General features: G+C 46.3%; 1 protein-coding gene across 4 annotated transcripts in view; it reads right to left on the bottom strand.

Annotated features, from left to right (window-relative positions):
- Window positions 1-24,301: 24,301 nt before the first annotated feature.
- The window catches only part of LOC126247631 (F-box/WD repeat-containing protein 1A), a 107,540-nt gene continuing 104,089 nt past the window's right edge, over window positions 24,302-27,752 (bottom strand). For all 4 annotated transcript variants that reach the window (XM_049948501.1, XM_049948499.1, XM_049948500.1 and 1 more), the window contains exon 12: window positions 24,302-25,159. The gene's annotated coding sequence lies outside the window, so the exon portion shown is untranslated. The remainder of the gene's footprint in view (window positions 25,160-27,752) is intronic.

Raw genomic sequence — 27,752 nt, forward strand, 5'->3', positions numbered from 1 at the left:
AAATGACTGGACCACAGAAATCTCATTTACTTTCATCAGTTACCTGCAAAATTGCAGCTGTAAGTCACTAACATGCTCTGGGAAGTTTTAAAGACAGTTTACCTGAAGGAGGAAAAGAAACAACAGGGATGCTTACAGTATTTCTGAAGGGGGGGGGGGTGGTTGTTGGGATGTTTAAGGGGGACTAAACAGCTAAGGTCATCAGTCCCCAATTCCAAAAACAGGCGAGATGGAAATTTGCGGAGCAGGTAAAACCCCAAGGGGAAGGAGACTCCCCCCCAGGCACTGAAAGAACACAAATGCGGCAACGAACAGTACAGACAAGAAGGGTACAGATGAACACCAGACAGAAAGAAACAGAAGAAAATAAGATGGCCGGAGACTGGTTGACTGACCACGAGAACAAAAAACAAGGGAAAGAGTCAACCATCCAATTACACACTAAAATCTGCAAACAAATATGAGACACTCGAGGACAAGAGACACAGAAACGGAAAGGTGCAGGACCTCACTAAATGGAACCATAAAAAGGACTACCACAGATAAAATTTAAAACGTCATCAGCCATGGAGGCATCGTCACATAAAACCAAAGGCAAAGTGCCCAGGAGATTAGAAGACTGCCGGAGGGTGTGCAGTCTGGGACAGTCCAACAAAATGTGGGCGACCGTCAGCCGGGACCCACACCGACACAGGGGGGGATCCTCCTGATGTAAAAGATGGCCATGCGTGAGATAGGTATGGCCGATGCGGAGCCGACACAGGACGACAGAGTCCCTGCGAGAAGCCCGCAGGGAGGACCGCCACACATCGGTCATCTCCTTAACAGCCCGCAGTTTATTCGGGGATGGCAGGCCACTCCACTCATCAGTCCACATCCCAAGCACCTTACGGCGCAACACCAACTGCTGATCACGAGCCGGGAGGTCGATCGCCAAAGCTGGGGCGTCGATCGCCCCTTTGGCCAGCCTGTCGACACGTTCGTTCCCCGGGATGCCAACGTGACCTGGCGTCCAAACAAAGACCACCGAACGACCAGAGCGGGTAATGGCGGAAACAGACTCCTGAATAGAGGACACCAGAGGAGAAGAGGTATAGCAGCGGTCGATGGCCTGGAGGCTGCTCAGGGAGTCACTGCAGATGACGATGGACGTACCTGAGCAGGAACGCATATGCTCAAGAGAGCGCAATATGGCCACCAGCTCTGCAGTAAAAATACTGCAGCCATCCAGCAAGGAGCGCTGTTCAACATGGGCAGTGTGAGCAAAAGCGTAGGCAGTGCGACCATCAACCAGGGGAACCATCAGTGTAGACAGACTCACAGCCCGAAAATGAGGCAAGGAGTGCAAGAAAACTGCGACGGAGGGCCACATGTGGAACCGAGTCCTTGGGTCCCTGTGTCAAGTCCAGACGGATGGACCGACGGAGCAAACACCAGGGAGGCGTAGGTGCACGGACCCGGAAGGGAGGCAGAAGTGGGCATGACCCCAGTTCCGACAGCAGGGAGCGGACGCGGACAGCTATGGAAAGCCCAGACCTAGGTCGCCGTTCGGGCAGAGGGAGAACCATGGCAGGGAAAAACAGGCGATGTTTGGGATGGCCCAGCGAGCAATGCACGTGGACAGCATAGTCAGCGAGCAGTCGATGGCGGCGAATCCACAGCGGGGGAACCCCTGCCTCCACCAGTAGACTATCCACGGGGCTCGTACGAAAAGTGCCAGTTGCAAGCTGAACCCCACAGTGGTGTATGGGGTCTAACAACGTCAACACTGAGGGTGATGCAGACCCATAGGCCAGGCTCCCATAATCAAGCCTGGACTGCACAAGGGCTCTGTACAATCGCAACAGCGTGCAGTGATCTGCACCCCAAGACGTGTGGCTCAGGCAGTGGAGGGTGTTGAGGTGAGGCCAGCACTTTTGCTTCAGCTGAGTAATATGAGGAACCCATGTGAGCCGGGCATCAAAGACGAGTCCTAAGAAGCGGCATGTGTCCACCACTTCAAGCAGGTGGCCGTTGAGATAAAGTTCAGGATGAGGGTGGACCGCCCGACGCCTGCAGAAGTGCATAACTCGAGTCTTTGCTGCAGAGAACTGAAAACCATGAGTCAGAGCCCATGATCCTGCCTCGCGAATGGCTACTTGCAGCCTGCGTTCGGCGACTCCCGTAGTTGTGGAGCTAAAGGAGATGCAGAAGTCGTCGGCATACAAAGAAGGAGACACCGACGACCCCACGGCTGCAGCCAGACCATTAATGGCCACTAGAAATAAGGAGACGCTCAACACCGAGCCCTGCGGGACCCCATTTTCCTGTGTATAAGATGAACTAGAGGCGGCACCGACTTGCACCCGGAAAGAGCGGCGCAATAGAAAGGTTTGAAGAAAAGCCGGGAGCCGACCACAAAGACCCCACTCATGCAACATAGCAAGGATGTGATGCCTCCATGTGGTGTCATACACCTTCCACAGATCAAAAAGTACAGCAACGAGATGCTGACGTCGGGCAAAGGCCATACGGATAGCAGATTCCAGCTGCACCAAATTGTCCGCAGCAGACCGGCCCCGACGGAAGCCACCCTGGGATGGAGCGAGGAGACCGCGCGACTCAAGGACCCAACACAAACGCCGCCCCACCATACGTTCGAGCAATTTGCACAAAACGTTGGTGAGGGTAATGGGACGATAGCTGTCCACCGCCAGTGGGTCCGCACCGGGCTTCAAATGGGGACAATAACATCCTCTCGCCATTGCGACGGGAACACGCCCTCGCTCAAATTCGGTTAAAGATGGTGAGGATGTGTCTCTGGCAGTCCCTGGAGAGATGCTTCAGCATCTGCGCGTGGATGCAGTCTGGTCCTGGTGCTGTATCAGGGCAATCGGCGAGGGCAGCGAGGAATTCCCTCTCGCTGAAAGGAGCATTGTATTTTTCAGAACGACGCGTGTGGAATGATAACAGCGTCTGCTCGACTCGCTCTTTTAGAGAGCGAAAGGTGGGGGGATAACTTGCAGGCGCAGAGCTCTTAGCAAAGTGCGCGGCAAGGTGTTCAGCAATGGCGGCAGCGTCCGTGCAGACAGCGCCGTCCAAGGAGATCCCAGGGACACCCATAGGGGTCTGGTATCCATAAATCCGCCGGATCCGGGACCACATGAGCGAGGGGGAGACACGGGAGCCCAAGGATGAGACATACCTCTCCCAGCACTCCTGCTTACGCCGTGCAATAAGACGATGGGCCAAGGCACAGAGCCTCTTAAAGGCGATGAGGGTCTCTAGAGATGGGTGCCGCCTATGACGCTGGAGAGCCCGCCTACGGTCGCGAATAGCCTCAGCAATCTCCGGCGACCACCAGGGTACAGCCTTCCTCCAAGGGAGACCAGAAGAGCAGGGGATGGCAGCCTCGGCCGCCAAAATGATTGACGTGGTTAAGACACGGACCACCTCGTCAATGTCACCCTGTGGGGGAGGCTCAATGGTTGCAGCGGAAGTAAAAGCCGGCCAGTCAGCCCTGTGGAGAGCCCAGCGGGGCAGGCGCCCAGAAGAATGACACTGGGGCAGTGACAAATAGATGGGAAAATGGTCACTGCCACACAGGTCAGGATGCACTCTCCAGTGGAGGGATGGGACAAGTCCGGGGCTGCAAAGAGAGAGATCGATGGCCGAGAACGAGCCATGGGCCACACTGAAATGCGTGGGAGCACCGGTATTCAAGAGGCTAAGGTCGAGCTGAGCCAACACATGCTCCACGGCACGACCGCGGTCATCGGAGAGTCCCACCCCAGAGAGGGTTGTGGGCATTGAAATCGCCCAGTAACAAGAAAGGTAGCGGCAATTGGGCTAGCAGCGCAGCCAGCTCATGCTGCGCGACATCACCATCCGGTGGAAGGTAAAGACTGCAGATGGTAATATCCTGTGGCGTCCACACCCTAACAGCGACAGCCTCTAAAGCTGTTTGTTGAGGGACAGACTCGCTGTGAAGAGAGTTAAGGACATAGATGCAGATGCCACCAGACACCCTTTCATAAGCTGATCGGTTCTTATAATAACCCCGATAGCCACGGAGGGCGGGAGTTCGCATTGCTGGAAACCAAGTTTCCTGCAGAGCAATGCAGAGGAAAGGATGAAGGCTGATAAGTTGGCGGAGCTCAGCTAGATGGTGGAAGAAACCGCTGCAGTTCCACTGGAGGATGGTGTTGTCCATGGCTGGGAAAGGCGTGAAGGGACGTCCCTTCACGCCGCTTGCTCACTCGCTGCCACCGATTCAGTACCCGTGCAAGTGACAACCATGGCATCTGAGGGACCAGCGAGATCAAGGTCCTCAGCGGACGCCAGAATCTCGACCTCATCCTCAGACGCAGAGCTCGAAGGGTGCGGTGCAGTCAGTGCCACCGCAAGTTCTTTGGCCTTAGAGGTCTTGCGCTTGGACTTCTCTCGCTGAACCTTGGGTTTCACCGGCTGGGAAGGCTTCACCGAATCAGTCTCCGGGACGGAGGAGGATCGCGAAGCCCTACGACCAGCTGCTGGTGGTGACTTATGCCAGTGTCGGGCAGCATCCTTCCCGCTGGTGGAAGCCTGGGACGGGAGGGTCCCAAGGGAACCCTTACGGGCGAGAGCAGCCGAAGAAGTTAGACGCTTCTCCGGCTGAGAAGCGGGGACGGGCGTCCCCGATGGGCAGGAGAATGACGCTTCTCCGGCTGAGAAGCGGGGACGGGCGTCCCCGATGGGCGGGAGGATGTTGTTTCTGAGGTAGGTGGTGCAGGAGCAATCGGTTGGGTAGAACCCCCCCCCCCCCCCGCCGGGCAAGGGGGCAGGAGGAGTTGTACTGCTCATCGAGCTGACTGGAATTCTCGAAACTGATGGGGCTAGCACAGTAGTTGTAGCAGCTGCGTAAGAAGATGTCATTCTCACAGGATGGAGTGTGTCATATTTCCTTTTGGCCTCAGTATAGGTCAGTCGGTCCAGGATCATATATTCCATGATTTTTCGCTCTTTCTGAAAGACTTTGCAGTCTGGCGAGCAAGGTGAATGATGCTCTCCGCAGTTGACACAGATTGGAGGCGGGGCACATGGAGTATTGGGATGTGATGGGCGTCCGCAATCTCGACATGTGAGGCTGGAAGTGCAGCGAGAAGACATATGGCCGAACTTCCAGCACTTAAATCACCACATCGGGGGAGGGATATAGGGCTTGACGTCACAATGGTAGACCATCACTTTGACCTTCTCTGGTAATGTATCACCCTCGAAGGCCAAGATGAAGGCACCGGTAGCAACCTGACTGTCCCTCGGACCCCGATGAACGCGCCGGACGAAATGAACACCTCTATGCTCTAAGTTGGCGCGCAGCTCGTCATCAGACTGCAAAAGGAGGTCCCTATCGAAAATAACACGCTGGACCATATTGAAACTCTTATGTGGTGTAATGGTAACGTTAACATCCCCCAACTTGTCACAAGCAAGTAACCAGCGTGACTGGGCGGAGGATGCCGTTTGTGTCCGTACTGACCCAGAGCGCATTTTGGACAAGCCCTCCACCTCCCCAAACTTGTCCTCTAAACGCTCGACAAAGAACTGAGGCTTTGTGGATAGAAAAGACTACCTATCAGCTCTCGTGCAAACTAAGAATCGGGGCGAATAACTGTGACCTCCATCCTGAGACTTACGCTCCTCACACGACGTGGCCAGGGAGGAGAACGTTTTCGGATCATACTTCTGAGCATTAAATTGAGCCCGAGAACGCTTAGGGACTGCTGGCGGCTGGCCGTCAGCGAGAGATGATGTACCACGCTTCATTGCGGGTCATCCGCCCTGATGCCACCTACTCCGACCAAGGGCCCTTCCCACGGGCGCCACCCAGCCGCAGCAATAGCCACCTGGCAGGATGGTCATTGCCGGGAGTCCCGATGCCCCAGGGAGATGGGCATCTACTCCTTGGCATACGTGGGAAGTTAACGGCGCAGGCATCAGTAGAGCGATCCCTGTGTTGTCAGGGGGCTACAACCAACAGGGTACATGGCGGCCCCACCAGAACAGACTGGCTACTGTGCTGGATGTTAGGTGAATGTGGTCCATGGTCGCCGTCAGTGCAGAAAGTGGCACTGCACAGCGCAAGGTGGAAAGTGCACACAGGAACATATCCATGCCCAAGAAAGGGAGAGCGGGCAGGACTGCAATGCAACGACAAAGAAGCTGGCAAAAGGTCTGATCGCAAGATGGACACAATGCACCAAGTAAGGTGCCCAACCCCAATCGGCTCGCTCTTCGGAAAAATTTTGAGACATGGAGGTCAAACCCAACAGGGGACCATCAAATTTGGCCGAAAAGTTTGAGACTCCTTTCAGTCGCCTCTTACGACAGGCAGGAATACCGCGGGCCTATTCTAACCCCCGAACCCGCAGGGGGGTTTCTGAAGGGGGGAAAAAACAACAGGTTTGTTTACTTAAACAGAGGATTACTAATGAAATTTCGATAAAGTAGCTTCCAAGAAGAGTTGTTAAACATATTTCTTCCTCCCAAATACACTCCTGGAAATTGAAATAAGAACACCGTGAATTCATTGTCCCAAAAAGGGGAAACTTTATTGACACATTCCTGGGGTCAGATACATCACATGATCACACTGACAGAACCACAGGCACATAGACACGGGCAACAGAGCATGCACAATGTCGGCACTAGTACAGTGTATATCCACCTTCCACAGCAATGCAGGCTGCTATTCTCCCATGGAGACGATCGTAGAGATGCTGGATGTAGTCCTGTGGAACGGCTTGCCATGCCATTTCCACCTGGCGCCTCAGTTGGACCAGCGTTCGTGCTGGACGTGCAGACCACATGAGACGACGCTTCATCCAGTCCCAAACATGCTCAATGGGGGACAGATCCGGAGATCTTGCTGGCCAGGGTAGTTGACTTACACCTTCTAGAGCACGTTGGGTGGCACGGGATACATGCGGACGTGCATTGTCCTGTTGGAACAGCAAGTTCCCTTGCCGGTCTAGGAATGGTAGAACGATGGGTTCGATGACGGTTTGGATGTACCGTGCACTATTCAGTGTCCCCTCGACGATCACCAGTGGTGTACGGCCAGTGTAGGAGATCGCTCCCCACACCATGATGCCGGGGGTTGGCTCTGTGTGCCTCGGACGTATGCAGTCCTGATTGTGGCGCTCACCTGCACGGCGCCAAACACGCATGCGACCATCATTGGCACCAAGGCAGAAGCGACTCATCGCTGAAGACGACACGTCTCCATTCGTCCCTCCATTCACGCCTGTCGCGACACCACTGGAGGCGGGCTGCACGATGTTGGGGCGTGAGCGGAAGACGGCCTAAGGGTGTGCGGGACCGTAGCCCAGCTTCATGGAGACGGTTGCGAATGGTCCTCGCCGATACCCCAGGAGCAACAGTGTCCCTAATTTGCTGGGAATTGGCGGTGCGGTCCCCTACGGCACTGCATAGGATCCTACGGTCTTGGCGTGCATCCGTGCGTCGCTGCGGTCCGGTCCCAGGTCGACGGGCACGTGCACCTTCCGTGGACCACTGGCGACAACATCGATGTACTGTGGAGACCTCACGCCCCACGTGTTGAGCAATTTGGCGGTACGTCCACCCGGCCTCCCGCATGCCCACTATACGCCCTCGCTCAAAGTCCGTCAACTGCACATATGGTTCACGTCCACGCTGTCGCGGCATGCTACCAGTGTTAAAGACTGCGATGGAGCTCCGTATGCCACGGCAAACTGGCTGACACTGACGGCGGCGGTGCACAAATGCTGCACAGCTAGTGCCATTCGACGGCCAACACCGCGGTTCCTGGTGTGTCCGCTGTGCCGTGCGTGTGATCATTGCTTGTACAGCCCTCTCGCAGTGTCCGGAGCAAGTATGGTGGGTCTGACACACCGGTGTCAATGTGTTCTTTTTTCCATTTCCAGGAGTGTATATCTTGTGTAATGACCACAATGAGAAAAATCAAGGAACTGGAGCTAATACACAGGCTTTCAGACAATCAATCTTCCCACGTGCCATTCGCGAGTGGAAAAGGGAAGGGGGGAATCAATAAGTGGTAGCACAATTACCCTCTGCCACACAAAATTTGGTGGCTCGCTGAATATGATGTAGATTAAACTATCTTCCTATACGGAGTTCACACGATTTTCACAAATCATTCAAGGCAAATGGTTGGAAAATTTCTGCTTACAGACTATGACAGCATCTGCTTTGCTGCCCTTTTCTTAAGACATGTAAAATGTAGTCAATTATCATACTGTATATTATTAGAACTATACTTATTTCTGTTGGCTGTTTTACAGAGTTATTTATAGTCTCACATTTTATATCCATATTTTATTACTCTGTTTCTTTTTCTTTCACTACATTAAGCGTAAGTTACTAAATTCTACGAGTTGTTTCTTGCATCAGTATCCAACTGAATAAAAAAAAAAAGTACACTGCCGGGGGAAAAAAAAGAAGCACCCGCATCAGAGTGCATTAACTGTTGTTAATGGTTTCTATTGTTACCAGGCCTGGTATGGTATGGTATGGTATGGTATGGTATGGTATGGTATGTAAGGTGCAGAAGCAGTGAGATGTTGGCATGATTACTGTGAAGAAAAAAAGGATGCTGCTTACTCATAAGTCAGTGTTTTATCAGCACCAGACAGTTTGAAAAGGGCCTCATTGTTGGTCTCCATTTGTGGGGCATTTGGCTGTGACAGTGGCCCAATGTGATGGCAGGTCAAGATTCTGGTCGACCATGTCTGAGAGAGCCATGTTGTGCACCTGGCACATGGTAACCCCTCCCCTTCTGTTTGCTGTCTGAAAACGAGTAATGGACTCCCTAATAGATAACTTTTGTATAGACCAAGATAAGTTTAAGAACATAAATGCTTATCCTATTGAGAATCGTCTTTCAGATCATGGTGCACAGCTAGTTACAGTACATGAAATAGCTCCATGCAGTATATCAAATCAGACTTTCAAAGCAGTGTGTTCAATTAACAATATAAATATTGCAAACCTTAGGGAAAGCCTACAGCAACTAGACTGGGATGAAGTGTATAAGGAACCTGATGCAAACTTGAAATATAACATTTCACGATACATTTTTAAGGGTATTTGAAAATTTTTTTCCCAAGAAAATATTTAAACATAATTCCAAGAAAACATATAAAAAACCATGGCTAACTAAAGGAATAAGAATATCTTGCAACCATAAAAGAGAACTGTATCTAACAGCAACAGGGAGTACTGACCCCGAAATTGTTCAATATTATAAAAACTATTGTGCGGTACTAAGAAAAGTTATTAAAAAGTCCAGAAGCTTGTGTATCATGGTTGATATCAGTAACTCTGATAATAAAACTAAAGCAATTTGGAATATTATTGAAAGGGAAACAGGGCAACCAAGAGCACAGGATGACTTTAGTACCATAAAACTGAATGACAAGTGTACTAACAAACAATCAGAAATTGAAAATATTTTCAATAATCATTTTTTAAATGTTGTGGAGAAAATAGTAGCCTTGCCTCTTCTAGTGAAGATCTAGATCCTAATTGAAGAGGCCATACCTGTGCAGTTTGAAACAACTGCAATTCCACCAACCTCTCCCTCTGAAATCAGTAAAATAATAAACTCACTGAAAAGTAAAAGCTCTTATGGAATTGATGGCATTTCCAGCAAGGTACTTGAAGCTTGTACCCCACAGATAAGTAGGATTCTCAGCCACGTATGTAATAGCTCTTTGGAGCAGGGTGTTTTCCCCAATAGACTGAAATATGCCATTGTAAAACCATTGCATAAAAAGGGGGATATGTCGGATGTGAACAACTACCGCCCAATCTCTCTTCTGACAGCTCTATCAAAAATTTTTGAGAAAGTAATTTATTCAAGAGTAGCCTCCCATATTTGTAAAAATAAAGTACTAACAAAATGTCAGTTCGGTTTTCAGAAAGGCTTTTCAACAGAAAATGCTATATATGCTTTCACTGATCAAATATTAATTGCTCTGAATAACCGGACATCACCCATTGGTATTTTTTGTGATCTCTCAAAGGCCTTTGATTGTGTAAATCATGGAATTCTTTTAGATAAGCTAAATCATTATCATTTGAGGGGGGCAGTGCACAAATGGTTTAATTCACACTTAACTGGAAGAATGCAGAATGTTGAAATAAGTGGTTCATGTAATGTTAAAACAACAGCTGATTCCTCAAACTGGGGGGCTATCAAGTACTGGGTCCCACAGGGTTCGGTCTTAGATCCTTTACTGTTCTTGATATACATTAATGACTTACTATTCCACATTGACGAATATGCAAAGTTAGTTCTTTTTGCTGATGATACAAGTATAGTAATAACATCCAAAAACCAAGAACTAAGTGATGTAATTGTAAATGTTTTTCACAAAATTATTCAGTGGTTCTCAGCAAACTGACTCTCTCTAAACTTTGATAAAACACAGTATATACAGTTCCGTACAGTAAATGGCACAACTCCAGTAATAAATATAGACTTTGAACAGAAGTCTGTAGCTAAGGTAGAATTTTCAAAATTTTTAGGTGTGTCCATTGATGAGAGGTTAAACTGGAAGCAACACATTGATGGTCTGCTGAAACGTCTGAGTTCAGCTACGTATGCTATTAGGGTTATTGCAAATTTTGGTGATAAGAATCTCAGTAAATTAGCTTACTATGCCTACTTTCATTCACTGCTTTCGTATGGCATCATATTCTGGGGTAATTCATCGTTGAGTAGAAAAGTATTCATTGCTCAAAAACATGTAATCAGAATAATTGCTGGAGCCCACACACGGTCATCCTGCAGACATCTATTTAAGGATCTAGGGATCCTCACAGTATATATATTCACTTATGAAATTTGTTGTTAATAATCCAGCCCAGTTCAAAAGTAATAGCAGTGTGCATAGCTATAACACCAGGAGAAAGGTTTATCTTCACTATGCAGGGTTAAATCTGACTTTGGCACAGAAAGGGGTAAATTATGCTGCCACAGAAGTCTTTGGTCACCTACCAAACAGCATCAAAAGCCTGACAGATAGCCAACTAACATTTAAAAATAAGTTAAAAGGATTTCTAGAAGACAACTCCTACTCATTGGCTGAATTTTCAGATATAAATTAAGGGGGGGGGGGGGGGGGGAGAACAACAGTGTCATGCAATATTTTGTGTAATGTAATATCTTGTACAGACATCTTTTATTAACCGACACATTCCACATCATTACGAAGTGTCGTATTCATGATCTATGGAACAAGTATTAATCTAATCTAATCTAATCTACCACATCCTGCACCCCTGGTCTGAGAACTGAAGCAGCCAGACTAAGGAATTATCATCCCACGTGTACTGCCGCTAACACCACAACACAAACAGCTGTGTCTGGAGTGGTGCCATACCCGGAAAGTGTGAACTGTTGCTGAACGACATAAAACTGTGTTCAGTGATGTATCAGTTCTGCACTAACCTGGATGACCATTGTTGGCAAGCGTTGCATCAACCTGTTTGAAAGGTACAGCAGTGTTACTCCTGGCATCATGGTGTGGAGAGCAATTGGGTATGACTTCAGGTCACAGCTGGTAGTGACTGGACTGAGGTAATTCTTGATGGCACAGCAGTACCTCATGGTCATCCTACATCCTGTATTATCTCTCACAAAATACGATCATGGTGCCATTTTTCAACAGACCACCAACTCATCCACACATGGCACATCTCTTTATCAACTGTGTGCATGATGTTGAGGTCCTCCCGAGGCCCACAATTTCTCCAGATCTGTCCCAGATAGAAAATGTTTGGGACCAGTCTGTATATAAACTCCAATCCAGAGCCAGTATATCGAGGACCAGTTACAACAGTTGTGGGCCGTAAGTAAGTGGCCTCATACTGTCAAGTTCTTTGTAAATCTAACTATTCTCTAATCACTGAACTATCATCTCATACCCTCTCAATCCATGAAGTTTCCACTTTGTTTCCACCTTCCCTTCTGGTATTTCACTTTTTTTTGTCAGGCAGTGTAAAAAAGTACACCTCAGTTCAACAAATATTTCAGCAGGTGTAATTTTCAATTTCACCAGCATGTCTTGGAACTGAAGTGTAACACAATCAGGCACAATGATGTGACTAAGAATGGTCCAGAGAGAGAGAGAGGGAGGGAGAGAGAGAGAGAGAGAGAGAGAGAGAGAGAGAGAGAGAGAGAGAGAGAGAGAGAGACATCAGATGACAGAACTTATAAATGCACTTGAACCACAGCATGTCAAATTCTTCTCGTATAGGTAGGAAATATACATCAGTTCAAAATATGAATAAAATTACACACTGGCTCACAATATGACGTTCACTGGCATCTGAGGAAAGTGCAACTTAAGTTTTCAATATATATATATACAGGGTGTTTCAAAAATGACCGGTATATTTGAAACGGCAATAAAAACTAAACGAGCAGCGATAGAAATACACTGTTTGTTGCAATATGCTTGGGACAATAGTACATTTTCAGGCGGACAAACTTTCGAAATTACAGTAGTTACAATTTTCAACAACAGATGGCGCTGCAAGTGATGTGAAAGATGTAGAAGACAACGCAGTCTTTGGGTGCGCCATTCTGTACGTCGTCTTTCTGCTGTAAGCGTGTGCTGTTCACAACGTGCAAGTGTGCTGTAGACAACATGGTTTATTCCTTAGAACAGAGGATTTTTCTGGTGTTGGAATTCCACCGCCTAGAACACAGTGTTGTTGCAACAAGACGAAGTTTTCAACGGAGGTTTAATGTAACCAAAGGACCGAAAAGCGATACAATAAAGGATCTGTTTGAAAAATTTCAACGGACTGGGAACGTGACGGATGAACGTGCTGGAAAGGTAGGGCGACCGCGTACAGCAACCACAGAGGGCAACGTGCAGCTAGTGCAGCAGGTGATCCAACAGCGGCCTCGGGTTTCCGTTCGCTGTGTTGCAGCTGCGGTCCAAATGACGCCAACGTCCACGTATCGTCTCATGCGCCAGAGTTTACACCTCTATCCATACAAAATTCACACGAGGCAACCCCTCAGCGCCGCTACCATTGCTGCACGAGAGACATTCGCTAACGATATAGTGCACAGGATTGATGACGGCGATATGCATGTGGGCAGCATTTGGTTTACTGACGAAGCTTATTTTTACCTGGACGGCTTCGTCAATAAACAGAACTGGCGCATATGGGGAACCGAAAAGCCCCATGTTGCAGTCCCATCGTCCCTGCATCCTCAAAAAGTACTGGTCTGGGCCGCCATTTCTTCCTAAGGAATCATTGGCCCATTTTTCAGATCCGAAACGATTACTCCATCACGCTATCTGGACATTCTTCGTGAATTTGTGGCGGTACAAACTGCCTTAGACGACACTGCGAACACCTCGTGGTTTATGCAAGATGGTGCCCAGCCACATCGCACGGCCGACGTCTTTAATTTCCTGAATGAATATTTCGATGATCGTGTGATTGCTTTGGGCTATCCGAAACATACAGGAGGCGGCGTGGATTGGCCTCCCTATTCGCCAGACATGAACCCCTGTGACTTCTTTCTGTGGGGACACTTGAAAGACCAGGTGTACCGCCAGAATCCAGAAACAAATGAACAGCTGAAGCAGTACATCTCATCTGCATGTGAAGCCATTCCGCCAGACACGTTGTCAAAGGTTTCGGGTAATTTCATTCAGAGACTACGCCATATTATTGCTACGCATGGTGGATATGTGGAAAATATCGTACTATAGAGTTTCCCAGACCGCAGCGCCATCTGTTGTTGAAACTTGTAACTACTGTAATTTCGATTAGTTTTTATTGCCGTTTCAAATATACCGGTCATTTTTGAAACACCCTATATATATATATATATATATATATATATATATATATATATATATATATATATATATAAAAACAAAGATGATGTGACTTACCAAATGAAAGTGCTGGCAGGTCGACAGACCCACAAACGAACACAAACATTCACACAAAATTCAAGCTTTCGCAACAAACTGTTGCCTCATCAGGAAAGAGGGAAGGAGAGGGAAAGACGAAAGGATGTGCGTTTTAAGGGAGAGGGTAAGGAGTCATTCCAATCCCGGGAGCGGAAAGACTTACCTTAGGGGGAAAAAAGGACAGGTATACACTCGCGCACACACACACACACACATATCCATCCACACATATACAGACACAAGCAGACATATTTAAAGTTTGGGCAGAGGTGTCAGTCGAGGCGGAAGTGAAGAGGCAAAGATGATGTTGAATGACAGGTGAGGTATGAGTGGCGGCAACTTGAAATTAGCGGAGATTGAGGCCTGGTGGGTAACGAGAAGAGAGGATACACTCCTGGAAATGGAAAAAAGAACACATTGACACCGGTGTGTCAGACCCACCATACTTGCTCCAGACACTGCGAGAGGGCTGTACAAGCAATGATCACACGCGCGGCACAGCGGACAAACCAGGAACCGCGGTGTTGGCCGTCGAATGGCGCTAGCTGCGCAGCATTTGTGCACCGCCGCCGTCAGTGTCAGCCAGTTTGCCGTGGCATACGGAGCTCCATCGCAGTCTTTAACACTGGTAGCATGCCGTGACAGCGTGGACGTGAACCGTATGTGCAGTTGACGGACTTTGAGCGAGGGCGTATAGTGGGCATGCGGGAGGCCGGGTGGACGTATCGCCAAATTGCTCAACACGTGGGGCGTGAGGTCTCCACAGTACATCGATGTTGTCGCCAGTGGTCGGCGGAAGGTGCACGTGCCCGTCGACCTGGGACCGGACCGCAGCGACGCACGGATGCACGCCAAGACCGTAGGATCCTACGCAGTGCCGTAGGGGACCGCACCGCCACTTCCCAGCAAATTAGGGACACTGTTGCTCCTGGGGTATCGGCGAGGACCATTCGCAATCGTCTCCATGAAGCTGGGCTACGGTCCCGCACACCCTTAGGCCGTCTTCCGCTCACGCCCCAACATCGTGCAGCCCGCCTCCAGTGGTGTCGCGACAGGCGTGAATGGAGGGACGAATGGAGACGTGTCGTCTTCAGCGATGAGAGTCGCTTCTGCCTTGGTGCCAATGATGGTCGTATGCGTGTTTGGCGCCGTGCAGGTGAGCGCCACAATCAGGACTGCATACGACCGAGGCACACAGGGCCAACACCCGGCATCATGGTGTGGGGAGCGATCTCCTACACTGGCCGTACACCACTGGTGATCGTCGAGGGGACCTGAATAGTGCACGGTACATCCAAACCGTCATCGAACCCATCGTTCTACCATTCCTAGACCGGCAAGGGAACTTGCTGTTCCAACAGGACAATGCACGTCCGCATGTATCCCGTGCCACCCAACGTGCTCTAGAAGGTGTAAGTCAACTACCCTGGCCAGCAAGATCTCCGGATCTGTCCCCCATTGAGCATGTTTGGGACTGGATGAAGCGTCGTCTCACGCGGTCTGCACGTCCAGCACGAACGCTGGTCCAACTGAGGCGCCAGGTGGAAATGGCATGGCAAGCCGTTCCACAGGACTACATCCAGCATCTCTACGATCGTCTCCATGGGAGAATAGCAGCCTGCATTGCTGCGAAAGGTGGATATACACTGTACTAGTGCCGACATTGTGCATGCTCTGTTGCCTGTGTCTATGTGCCTGTGGTTCTGTCAGTGTGATCATGTGATGTATCTGACCCCAGGAATGTGTCAATAAAGTTTCCCCTTCCTGGGACAATGAATTCACGGTGTTCTTATTTCAATTTCCAGGAGTGTATATTGAAGAGCAAGTTCCCATCTCCGGAGTTCGGATAGGTTGGTGTTGGTGGGAAGTATCCAGATAACCCGGACGGTGTAACCCTGTGCCAAGATGTGCTGGCCGTGCACCAAGGCATGTTTAGCCACAGGGTGATCCTCATTACCAACAGACACTGTCTGCCTGTGTCCATTCATGCGAATGGACAGTTTGTTGCTGGTCATTCCCACATAGAATGCATCACAGTGTAGGCAGGTCAGGTGGTAGATCACGTGTGTGCTTTCACACGTGGCTCTGCCTTTGATCGTGAACACCCTCCGGGTTACAGGACTGGAGTAGGTGGTGGTGGGAGGGTGCATGGGACAGGTTTTACACCGGGGGCGGTTACAAGGGTAGGAGCCAGAGGGTAGGGAAGGTGGTTTGGGGATTTCATAGGGATGAACTAAGAGGTTACGAAGGTTAGGTGGACGGCGGAAAGACACTCTTGGTGGAGTGGGGAGGATTTAATGAAGGATGGATCTAATTTCAGGGCAGGATTTGAGGAAGTCGTATCCCTGCTGGAGAGCCACATTCAGAATCTGATCCAGTCCCGGAAAGTATCCTGTCACAAGTGGGGCACTTTTGTGGTTCTTCTGTGGGAGGTTCTGGGTTTGAGAGGATGAGGAAGTGGCTCTGGTTATTTGCTTCTGTACCAGGTCGGGAGGGTAGTTGCGGGATGCGAAAGCTGTTGTCAGGTTGTTGGTGTAATGCTTCAGGGATTCCGGACTGGAGCAGATTCGTTTGCCACGAAGACCTAGGCTGTAGGGAAGGGACCGTTTGATGTGGAATGGGTGGCAGCTGTCGTAATGGAAGTACTGTTGCTTGTTGGTGGGTTTGATGTGGACGGACGTGTGAAGCTGGCCATTGGCCAGATGGAGGTCAACGTCAAGGAAAGTGGCATGGGATTTGGAGTAGGACCAGGTGAATCTGATGGAACCAAAGGAGTTGAGGTTGGAGAGGAAATTCTGGAGTTGTTCTTCACTGTGAGTCCAGATCATGAAGATGTCATCAATAAATCTGTACCGAACTTTGGGTTGGCAGGCCTGGGTAACCAAGAAGGCTTCCTCTAAGCGACCCATGAATAGGTTGGCGTACGAAGGGGCCATCCTGGTCCCCATGGCTGTTCCCTTTAATTGTTGGTATGTCTGGTCTTCAAAAGTGAAGAAGTTGTGGGTCAGGATAAAGCTGGCTAAGGTAATGAGGAAAGAGGTTTTAGGTAGGGTGGCAGGTGATCGGCGTGCAAGGAAGTGCTCCATCGCAGCGAGGCCCTGGACGTGCGGGATATTTGTGTATAAGGAAGTGGCATCAATGGTTACAAGGATGGTTTCTGGGGGTAACGGATTGGGTAAGGATTCCAGGCGTTCGAGAAAGTGGTTGGTGTCTTTGATGAAGGATGGGAGACTGCATGTAATGGGTTGAAGGTGTTGATCTACGTAGGCAGAGATACGTTCTGTGGGGGCTTGGTAACCAGCTACAATGGGGCGGCCGGGATGATTGGGTTTGTGAATTTTAGGAAGAAGGTAGAAGGTAGGGGTGCGGGGTGTCGGTGGGGCCAGGAGGTTGATGGAGTCAGGTGAAAGGTTTTGTAGGGGGCCTAAGGTTCTGAGGATTCCTTAAAGCTCCGCCTGGACATCAGGAATGGGATTACCTTGGCAAACTTTGTATGTGGTGTTGTCTGAAAGCTGACGCAGTCCCTCAGCCACATACTCCCGACGATCAAGTACCACAGTCGTGGAACCCTTGTCCGCTGGAAGAATGACAATGGATCGGTCAGCCTTCAGATCACTTGATCGTCGGGAGTATGTGGCTGAGGGACTGCGTCAGCTTTCAGACAACACCACATACAAAGTTTGCCAAGGTAATCCCATTCCTGATGTCCAGGCGGAGCTTCAAGGAATCCTCAGAACCTTAGGCCCCCTACAAAACCTTTCACCTGACTCCATCAACCTCCTGGCCCCACCGACACCCCGCACCCCTACCTTCTACCTTCTTCCTAAAATTCACAAACCCAATCATCCCGGCCGCCCCATTGTAGCTGGTTACCAAGCCCCCACAGAACGTATCTCTGCCTACGTAGATCAACACCTTCAACCCATTACATGCAGTCTCCCATCCTTCATCAAAGACACCAACCACTTTCTCGAACGCCTGGAATCCTTACCCAATCCGTTACCCCCAGAAACCATCCTTGTAACCATTGATGCCACTTCCTTATACACAAATATCCCGCACGTCCAGGGCCTCGCTGCGATGGAGCACTTCCTTGCACGCCGATCACCTGCCACCCTACCTAAAACCTCTTTCCTCATTACCTTAGCCAGCTTTATCCTGACCCACAACTTCTTCACTTTTGAAGACCAGACATACCAACAATTAAAGGGAACAGCCATGGGGACCAGGATGGCCCCTTCGTACGCCAACCTATTCATGGGTCGCTTAGAGGAAGCCTTCTTGGTTACCCAGGCCTGCCAACCCAAAGTTTGGTACAGATTTATTGATGACATCTTCATGATCTGGACTCACAGTGAAGAACAACTCCAGAATTTCCTCTCCAACCTCAACTCCTTTGGTTCCATCAGATTCACCTGGTCCTACTCCAAATCCCATGCCACTTTCCTTGACGTTGACCTCCATCTGGCCAATGGCCAGCTTCACACGTCCGTCCACATCAAACCCACCAACAAGCAACAGTACTTCCTTTACGACAGCTGCCACCCATTCCACATCAAACGGTCCCTTCCCTACAGCCTAGGTCTTCGTGGCAAACGAATCTGCTCCAGTCCGGAATCCCTGAAGCATTACACCAACAACCTGACAACAGCTTTCGCATCCCGCAACTACCCTCCCGACCTGGTACAGAAGCAAATAACCAGAGCCACTTCCTCATCCTCTCAAACCCAGAACCTCCCACAGAAGAACCACAAAAGTGCCCCACTTGTGACAGGATACTTTCCGGGACTGAATCAGATTCTGAATGTGGCTCTCCAGCAGGGATACGACTTCCTCAAATCCTGCCCTGAAATTAGATCCATCCTTCATTAAATCCTCCCCACTCCACCAAGAGTGTCTTTCCGCCGTCCACCTAACCTTCGTAACCTCTTAGTTCATCCCTATGAAATCCCCAAACCACCTTCCCTACCCTCTGGCTCCTACCCTTGTAACTGCCCCCAGTGTAAAACCTGTCCCATGCACCCTCCCACCACCACCTACTCCAGTCCTGTAACCCGGAGGGTGTACACGATCAAAGGCAGAGCCACATGTGAAAGCACACACGTGATCTACCAACTGACCTGCCTACACTGTGATGCATTCTATGTGGGAATGACCAGCAACAAACTGTCCATTCGCGTGAATGGACACAGGCAGACAGTGTTTGTTGTTAATGAGGATCACCCTGTGGCTAAACATGCCTTGGTGCACGGCCAGCACATCTTGGCACAGGGTTACACCGTCCGGGTTATCTGGATACTTCCCACCAACACCAACCTATCCGAACTCCGGAGATGGGAACTTGCTCTTCAATATATCCTCTCTTCCCGTTACCCACCAGGCCTCAATCTCCGCTAATTTCAAGTTGCCGCCACTCATACCTCACCTGTCATTCAACATCATCTTTGCCTCTTCACTTCCGCCTCGACTGACACCTCTGCCCAAACTTTAAATATGTCTGCTTGTGTCTGTATATGTGTGGATGGATGTGTGTGTGTGCGCGAGTGTATACCTGTCCTTTTTTCCCCCTAAGGTAAGTCTTTCCGCTCCCGGTATTGGAATGACTCCTTACCCTCTCCCTTAAAACCCACATCCTTTCGTCTTTCCCTCTCCTTCCCTCTTTCCTGATGAGGCAACAGTTTGTTGCGAAAGCTTGAATTTTGTGTGAATGTTTGTGTGTCTGTCGACCTGCCAGCACTTTCATTTGGTAAGTCACATCATCTTTGTTTTTAGATATATTTTTCCTACGTGGAATGTTTCCCTCTATTATAACCATATATATGTATGTCCTGGAATTTTTAAAGGAGAGGCAACACTGACAGAACAAAATATACACTTATAATCATCAAAATGTATAAAAACTGCAATCTCTGAAGCATTGCTTCAGTTAAAACTTCCACATGAGCAGTGTTTGTTGATACACGATGTGTAACAAGAATTCCGATTTTTCTTACAGCTTCTCTATTCATCAACATCAACTTTGTCCCCTTCAAACTAATCCCCCTCAGATATAATACACATGTGCCAGAACTTTTTCCAATCTTGGAAGCACTTCTGAAACTCACTTTTCATTATGGCGTTCAGCAATTCTATTTTTCTCTCATCAATGGTGGCAAAACGACGTCCTTTCACAGTTCTCTTCAGCCTCAGGAATAGAAAGAAGTCTCAGGGGGACACATGCATGCAGTGGCTGAGGCAACATAACGGTTTTGTTTTTTTGCTAAAAATCAAGGAGATGTAAGCAGGAGCATTATCATGCTGCAATATCCATGAGTTGTTTTGCACTATCCCATTGTAATCTAAGAAAATAGGGAGAAGAAACTTCAAGTGATAAGACTTTTTTGTTCCTTCTCAAGCGCACAACAGGGTGATGCCTTTGGGAAAGTGCTAACCTCAGTGAATTGCATTTCATCGTTTCCGTCTTGAAAAGCACATTCTGCTATGTCTGAAGGTTTCATCCATATGATGGTACAACTTCGCTGGCTGCTTATTGGCTACCGGAAGTGCCCATTGCAGTATGGACTGATGGAGTACCATAGTTGCATGTCTTTTCGGCACACCCCAATTGTATCAAGAAAAATACAATTTTTTAGGGAGGAAACAAGCAATGAGAAACATAATTTGTCTGTATTTTATCAGTAATCAAATGAGTGGACAGGACTGTGCTGTACACAAGGGGGGAAAAAAGTGTCAGAGCTAATTAATTTTGTACGTCACTTTACTCATAAGCTAAACTAAATCATGTATGGTCAGCTTTCAAGAAGAATGGTTACTCCCGTAATGTGGGGGGTCAAGCAATCCATCCAAGATGAGGGAAAGCCAAGACTAATGAGGAAAAACGGAATATTTTCCTCCCTTTTATTAAGGAAATTACAGAGCCCCACTGTGAAACTGTTGACCAAGTGTAGAGTTGAAATAATTTTTAGAACCTCTAAGGTCTGTTGTTCAAGGGGGAGTTTCTTTTCTCAGTAGTTTGTTTCAGCCCCGTATTTGGCCAACATTCTCTGGAATTTTGAAGCTAGCAAGATGATATAGAAGATGTGTCAGGTCATTCACAACTGTACAGAAACCAAACTGGAGCTGTGCGAGTCAAAGGACATAAATAGGAAACAATAATTGAGAACATGTGAGATGATGTTAATAACTTAGAGAAAGGACTTTGAAGAACAGTTGAACGGAATAGATAGTATTTTGGAAAGTAGATGAGCATCATCAAAAGTAACACAAGGATAATGGAATGCAGTCACATTAAATCAGGAGATGCCAAGGAATTTAGATTGAGAAATAAAACAAAGTCTTAATTTGGGTAGTATTAGGTAGATTTTTGGGTAGCACAGTGACGGCTGAAGTAGAGGATATAAAATGCAGACTGGCAATAGTAACAGAAACATTTCATCTACATCTACATTTACATTTATGCTCCGCAAGCCACCCAACGGTGTGTGGCTGGGGGCACTTTACGTGCCACTGTCATTACCTCCCTTTCCTGTTCCAGTCCCGTATGGTTCGCGGGAAGAACGACTGCCGGAAAGCCTCCATGCACTCTCGAATCTGAAAGAAGTATTCGTTCGTTGGTTCATTTGGGGAGGGGGACCAAACAGCGAGATAATCAGTCCCAACGGGTTAGGGAAGGACGTCGGTAGTACCCTTGCAAAGGAACCATCCCAGCATTTGCCAGAAGCGATTTAGGGAAATCGTGGAAAACCTAAATCAGGATGGGCGGATGTGCGTTTGAACCGTCATCCTCCCAAATGCAAGTCCAGTGTGCTAAGTACTGCACCACCTCACTTGGTAAAAGAAGTATTAGGAAGTCTTTTCAAAAGCTTATATTTTCTTCTTGTCTGAACTGCTTACGACACAAATTTCACTTCCATAGAAGAACACTGAAGACAAATACCTTCAGAGAAGAAGTATTAGTAAGTCTTTTCTTAACGTATTTGTCTTGAGTGTACTTGTACGGAAGTGAAATGTGCATTATGAGCAGTTCAGACAAGAAGAGAATATAATCTTTTGAAATTTGGTGCTACAGTATGCTGAAGATCAGATGGGTAGAGTGAATAACTAATGAGGTGGTACTGTATCAAATTGAGGAGAAAAGAAATTTATGACATGACCTGACTAAATGAAGGCACTGATTGGCAGAACACATCCTGAGGCATCCAAGAATAATCAGTTTGATTATGGAGGAAAGTTTTTGAAAATGGGGGGGGGGGGGGGTTATGATTGTAGAGGAGACCTAGGACTGAATACAGCAGGCAAGTTCAAATGGGCAAATGTATGTAGGTTTCAGTACAGGTAAGAAAAAACATTTCCTGGATTAATCATACACTTTTTCTGGGGTGGAAATACATTTTTCCATGTTAACTGACGATCTACTTTCCCTCACAGCTGTAAAACTTGGCAATCCGTTGAATGTCGAAGATTTTAGACACTGGCTTAGGACTTCCTGGCACTTCAGGAAATGAAACCCAGCAAAAAGAAACATACCTTGGCATGATCTGTGATACATGGCAACATTTATACCGCCGATTTTCTTATTACGAAAGTACAAAAACGAATTTTACCAATTACAGCACACTAGCTTCTGAAGCACTGAAATCGAGATATAGATGTGCTTTTATCAGCCAGTGATAGCTCATTTCACATGATCTCACCATCCAAATGCAGCAATATTCATGGTATAGGACACATGGTGTTGCTATTGGTTGACTAAGTCCTTGTTAAGTAGTGCAACCAGACAGATAGGAAAAGTTAATGGTATAAATTAATACGCATGGAGTATAGCTACAAGAAAAGCTAAGCTTTCAGAGATAATATTGGACGTCTACATGTTACTAAACCCAACTTCCTTCAAATACTTTAATCACACTGCTAATGTCAAACTTACTTCACAAATAATGGCAAGTTTATATTTGTAACAATCCAGATGCTTAGTTAGAGAGAGAGAGAGAGAGAGAGAGAGAGAGAGAGAGAGAGAGAGAGAGAGAGAGATCCCCAATGTATGCAAAGTCTATTGTAAGATCTTCACTTTACTCTGACACATGCATGAGGAACTATTTGGCTGAAATTCTCTCAATAATTATTTGCATTATTTATATGTTGTCATTAAAAAATTTAATGCACACCATGTCACACATGTACATATCTGGACTGTTTTCAGGCTGAATTCTCAATTTCATTCAATTTTCACATTCAAAACTCAACAGAAGCAATAAAATAGTACAAAATGTAAAACAACATTAAATTGTGTGCTCTGAAATATTGCTATGTAACACCACACAAGCCTAGGTTCTTATCTTTACAAGATCCTTGACCTCCTTAGAATGAAGGCAGCTCAGTCACTACAATGCAATCCTATTACAGGAAAAGCAAATATAATTAAGCTATACATACAAACTGAAGTGCATTTAGCCATATCTAATAGATACAGTCTCTCACTCAAGATGTTTGAATCAAATATCCAAACCAAAAATTCAGCTTAACATCAATCTAGATAGCATCTCCTGAGATCATGCCATTATCAACACAATAACATAAGGACAATGAAATTCTTGTGCCTTAAAAAGACTGCGTCAAACAATGCAGAGAAGCTGTTACAGATTATTAATAACAAAATTCATCCACTTTATCACAGGCATCCAGCAGTTAAATTTCATGTCTCTGCAGAATGTGACATAGCAGCCTTTCTGTATTAAATTGTCAAATTCTAACATGATACCATAAATACACTATATAACAGAGCTCAATAAAAAGGGAGAACCTCAACAAATGAGTAGATAAAGAACAAAGTAAAAAAAAATTATCACACAAAAATTAAGTTTCAGTCTAATTTTAAAATACAGGAACAAGGCAGAATGAAGTGAAATATACAGCTATATTACAAAGATGGGTAATCACACCTCCTTAAAAAGTTACCATTTTTCACACCTGTAATGCTTCAGCCTGTGACAGCAGCTCCAAAGCATATAATATGCACCCTTGGCAAGACAGATCTTATAAAAAAATAAAACAAGACAATACAAGCTGATAGTAACATTACATCAGGTGCAGTCTCTTACTGAGGACCTACTCCTAATGGCAATTTGTTCTAACCTTTCTGCAAATGTACCATCCCCAAAAATTGAAAATTTGCAAAAAATTTCTGCAAAATCTATCTACAGTTCTATGCAAAGTCATTTTTTATGTAAAAAAGTGGCATGAAACAGCAGAGGACAATTCATGTAGAACTACACTGATGTCACAAATCGAAGGTGAAGGAAACGTTTTCTATTTAACTATTCCACATCAAAACATTTGTAAAAACTTTTTATTTTCCTATGTCAAAAACTGCAGATGACTCACACAAAAACAACAACAATTTGCATGTGGAATGCAATTTAATATAATACAATATCAAGCACTAGTTTACAGATATACAACACAGCTAGTCTTCTAACACTGCATAGCAGTGTTTTAGGCCTATAAAACAACAGAGCCTTCAAAGCCTGTTAACAGACACTGTCCTGCTCTTGCGGTCTAAAGGCATGATTAAAGTACAATATACAATTTAACGAAAGCACTACATTGTCACTTGCCATAAATGTGCACCTGCCTATAAATAATACTTTCTGCACAATTTCCAGTCAAAGATGTTCATATGAATTGCATATTTTTCTTAGGAAAAAAATATCGAGCATTGAGGTCACCACAGCTCACTAGCTGAACAGTTTCCTTAGTCAAATAGTGCACATGTTAGGTCTGTTTGTAATAAATAAAACTTTTCCCATATCACAATGAATTACAATTTATGGAAAGTTTTCACTAGCGTGATGCAGCTAAGAATAGTTTCAGTACCACCAATCCACAGAAGGCATGCTGCACAATACATATTCACTTGATGAACTGGTGGCTTGTCCATTTTTTAGTTCACTGCGCAACAGTTTGCCAGCAAGTCCGTAATCCATATTTTACAAAATTTAATAAAGCCTTTAGTGTATGCGTGAGTACATCTTGCAACCTGAGGTTATTCCTCACAAAGAGTACACATGCAGCAGACCATTACAGCACACCACCTTAGCAACACACTGCCACTAAGGTATTCCTTCTGATGCTCGTGGTAACACCGACGGTGCAAACAATTTCGGCTGTCCACCATGTTACAGCAGAATTTCCTGCAGGCAAATAATAATAATAATAATACCAACATGTAAAGATGCTTACTATTAAAGAAGAAAATTACACAGAAAGTAAGGTGTCTGATGAAACAGTGAAAAAATAAACACACAAAGTAAATGTCTCACCCCTCTATTATCTCCAATACTCCCCTCCAACATAAATAACCTGCCTTTTGAAAGTGATTGTCACTCAGTACCATTTCATATAAACAAAGATGATTCAAGATTATACCACTCTTACTAGACTGCACAACAACGAAAGCTTTTTGACAAGCTGTTTTGACAGTCACAGGAGGTAATAATAGTGACTATTCGAATTAACGGGGAAACTAAAGCTAAAATACAGGGTTCCTATAAATGATTCACTCAATCTCGAAGGCTTGTATTTACCAAAGTATTACACATACAAACATTATTGATGCATGAATAGAACCATACAGTCATAGGGTTTGCATTGTACCCACCATTCATGTTAAAATATTGCAGTGCCCTGACAGAAGGATGATAAAGCAAGGAACAAATTTTTTGTGTTGGAATATGCAATATGTTTGTGGTAACAGTGCAGCATGCATTCAGAAGGAATTATGGAAAAAAGCTGCCATGTAAACAGAGCACTGTACTTTGGTGTCGACAATTTAGGGACACTTGGGCCTTTGTAAACAGCGAAGTACTTGTTGACCAAGACTGCCATATGGAACTTTGGACAAGGTGAGGGCAAGTTTTGTAAACAGTTCAAAAACTCTGTGGACTGCCATGAACATTGAACACCATAGCAAACTGAGCAGAAGACCCTGTGATGGCTGTTATATTTCAAATCATACTGTCTGTAGCTCCTGCAGAAATTAAAACTGGAAGATTATGGCCACTGAAATCAATTTTGCATCACAATGCTAAAAGCATTCGAGGATGAACATTTTGCCTCCAAGCTGATATTCAGCAATGAAGCAACCTTCCATCTATCAATGAAGCAACTTTCCATTTATCCGGAAAGGTTAATCCTTTGATTGCTGTGGACGAGTCAACTCGTCATGCTCTGACACAGGACAGGCACTGAATACATGTCTAAATGCAGCCCCTGGGTTTTCCCTTAAGCGTTATCAATGTTTTTATGCTTCCCATTCTGCCGACCCCTCACTGCTGCAGACAAATTACTTCCATATCACAGCAAACAAAAAAGTTTTGAGTATTTATCAAATAACATAAGCCTTTGTGTACTGTAATTTTAAAAAAAAATTCCATTTCAAATTATTCAATTGTTTATTAAATGTGACAATTGTTACATGCACACGATCCCCAATGCGCAGGGACGGAAATAGGTGCGTCATGTGGGACCATTCAATGGTTGATGATGATGATGATGATGATGATGATGATGATGATGATGATGATTGGACTGCGGGGCACTCAACTACGCGGTTATCAGCGCCCGTACAAATTTCCAACCGTTTCTCAGTCCAATCTTCCACTTGCAGGAATGATGATGAAATGAGGAGGACAACACAAACACCCAGTCATCTCGAGGCAGGTGAAAATCCCTGACCCTGCCGGGAATCGAACCCGACCATTCAATGGATATAAAATCCAGTAACTGAAGAACAAAATAAGATAGCATTCTCCTCCCAATTTTAAATACAATTGTGATACCTTATCAACATACACAGCAATGTACGAGCTAAAATCAACCATACACAAGGTTTACACAATACATTTTTACGAATACAAACTCTAAAATTTCATGCACTGTTCTACTCAATTTGATACACTGTATAATGAATAACTTAAAGACCTTTATTGACTGGAGATAGACTAAGACGTGCAAAAATCAATTTTCTTCAATAAATAGTTTTCTTAAAATTGGATGATAACTATTTCTTAGTGGCCGAAACGGCGTATCAGAACAACTAACAACATTTGGTGAGCTCTACCGCAACAACAAAACTGCACTCAGACAGAATGAAGAGATCACATCTGTAGCAACGAAAATGTTACTCACTGCAATGTGAGAGTGTGGGGCATTGAAAATCCTCACAAAATCTTTGTGCATGAACAAGATTTGCCGGAGGTTAATGTTTTCTGTGGCATGTCACAGACAAAGATGTATGGGCTGTGTTTCTTCTGTGAGAAGGTTGGCAGGTACCTCTTACCTAGATATGCTGCAGCTGCTGCTGCTGTTTTGTTGTTGTGTCCACAACTGACTGCTGATGTTTCTAAAACTTCGAATGAGACAGGACTGCTGCTCACTGGAGCATCACTATTTGCCATTATCTGAACAATGAACTTCTGTGTCGCTGGGTTGGCTGTTGGGACGAAGCTGATGTGGTTCTGTTCTCTTGTGACTTTTTCCTTTGAGTGTACATTAAGGACTGTATTTTCACACCCCACACCCGCCGCCAAGATAACTACAAAACTTATCAGCGTTGCTGTGATGACCACTGAAAGGATGTTGGTACATAAGGAACTAGACTATAGCTTGGACGTGTGATCAAAGGGGCACTCTTAGAACACATGCAGTGTGTTAACACAAACTTCGTGAGTTTATGTTTCTAATCATGCACCAAGTCATATTTGTACATGTAAAACTTTGAAAACA

The sequence above is a fragment of the Schistocerca nitens genome, chromosome 1, assembly GCF_023898315.1.
Source record: "Schistocerca nitens isolate TAMUIC-IGC-003100 chromosome 1, iqSchNite1.1, whole genome shotgun sequence".
Lineage (NCBI taxonomy): Eukaryota > Metazoa > Arthropoda > Insecta > Orthoptera > Acrididae > Schistocerca > Schistocerca nitens.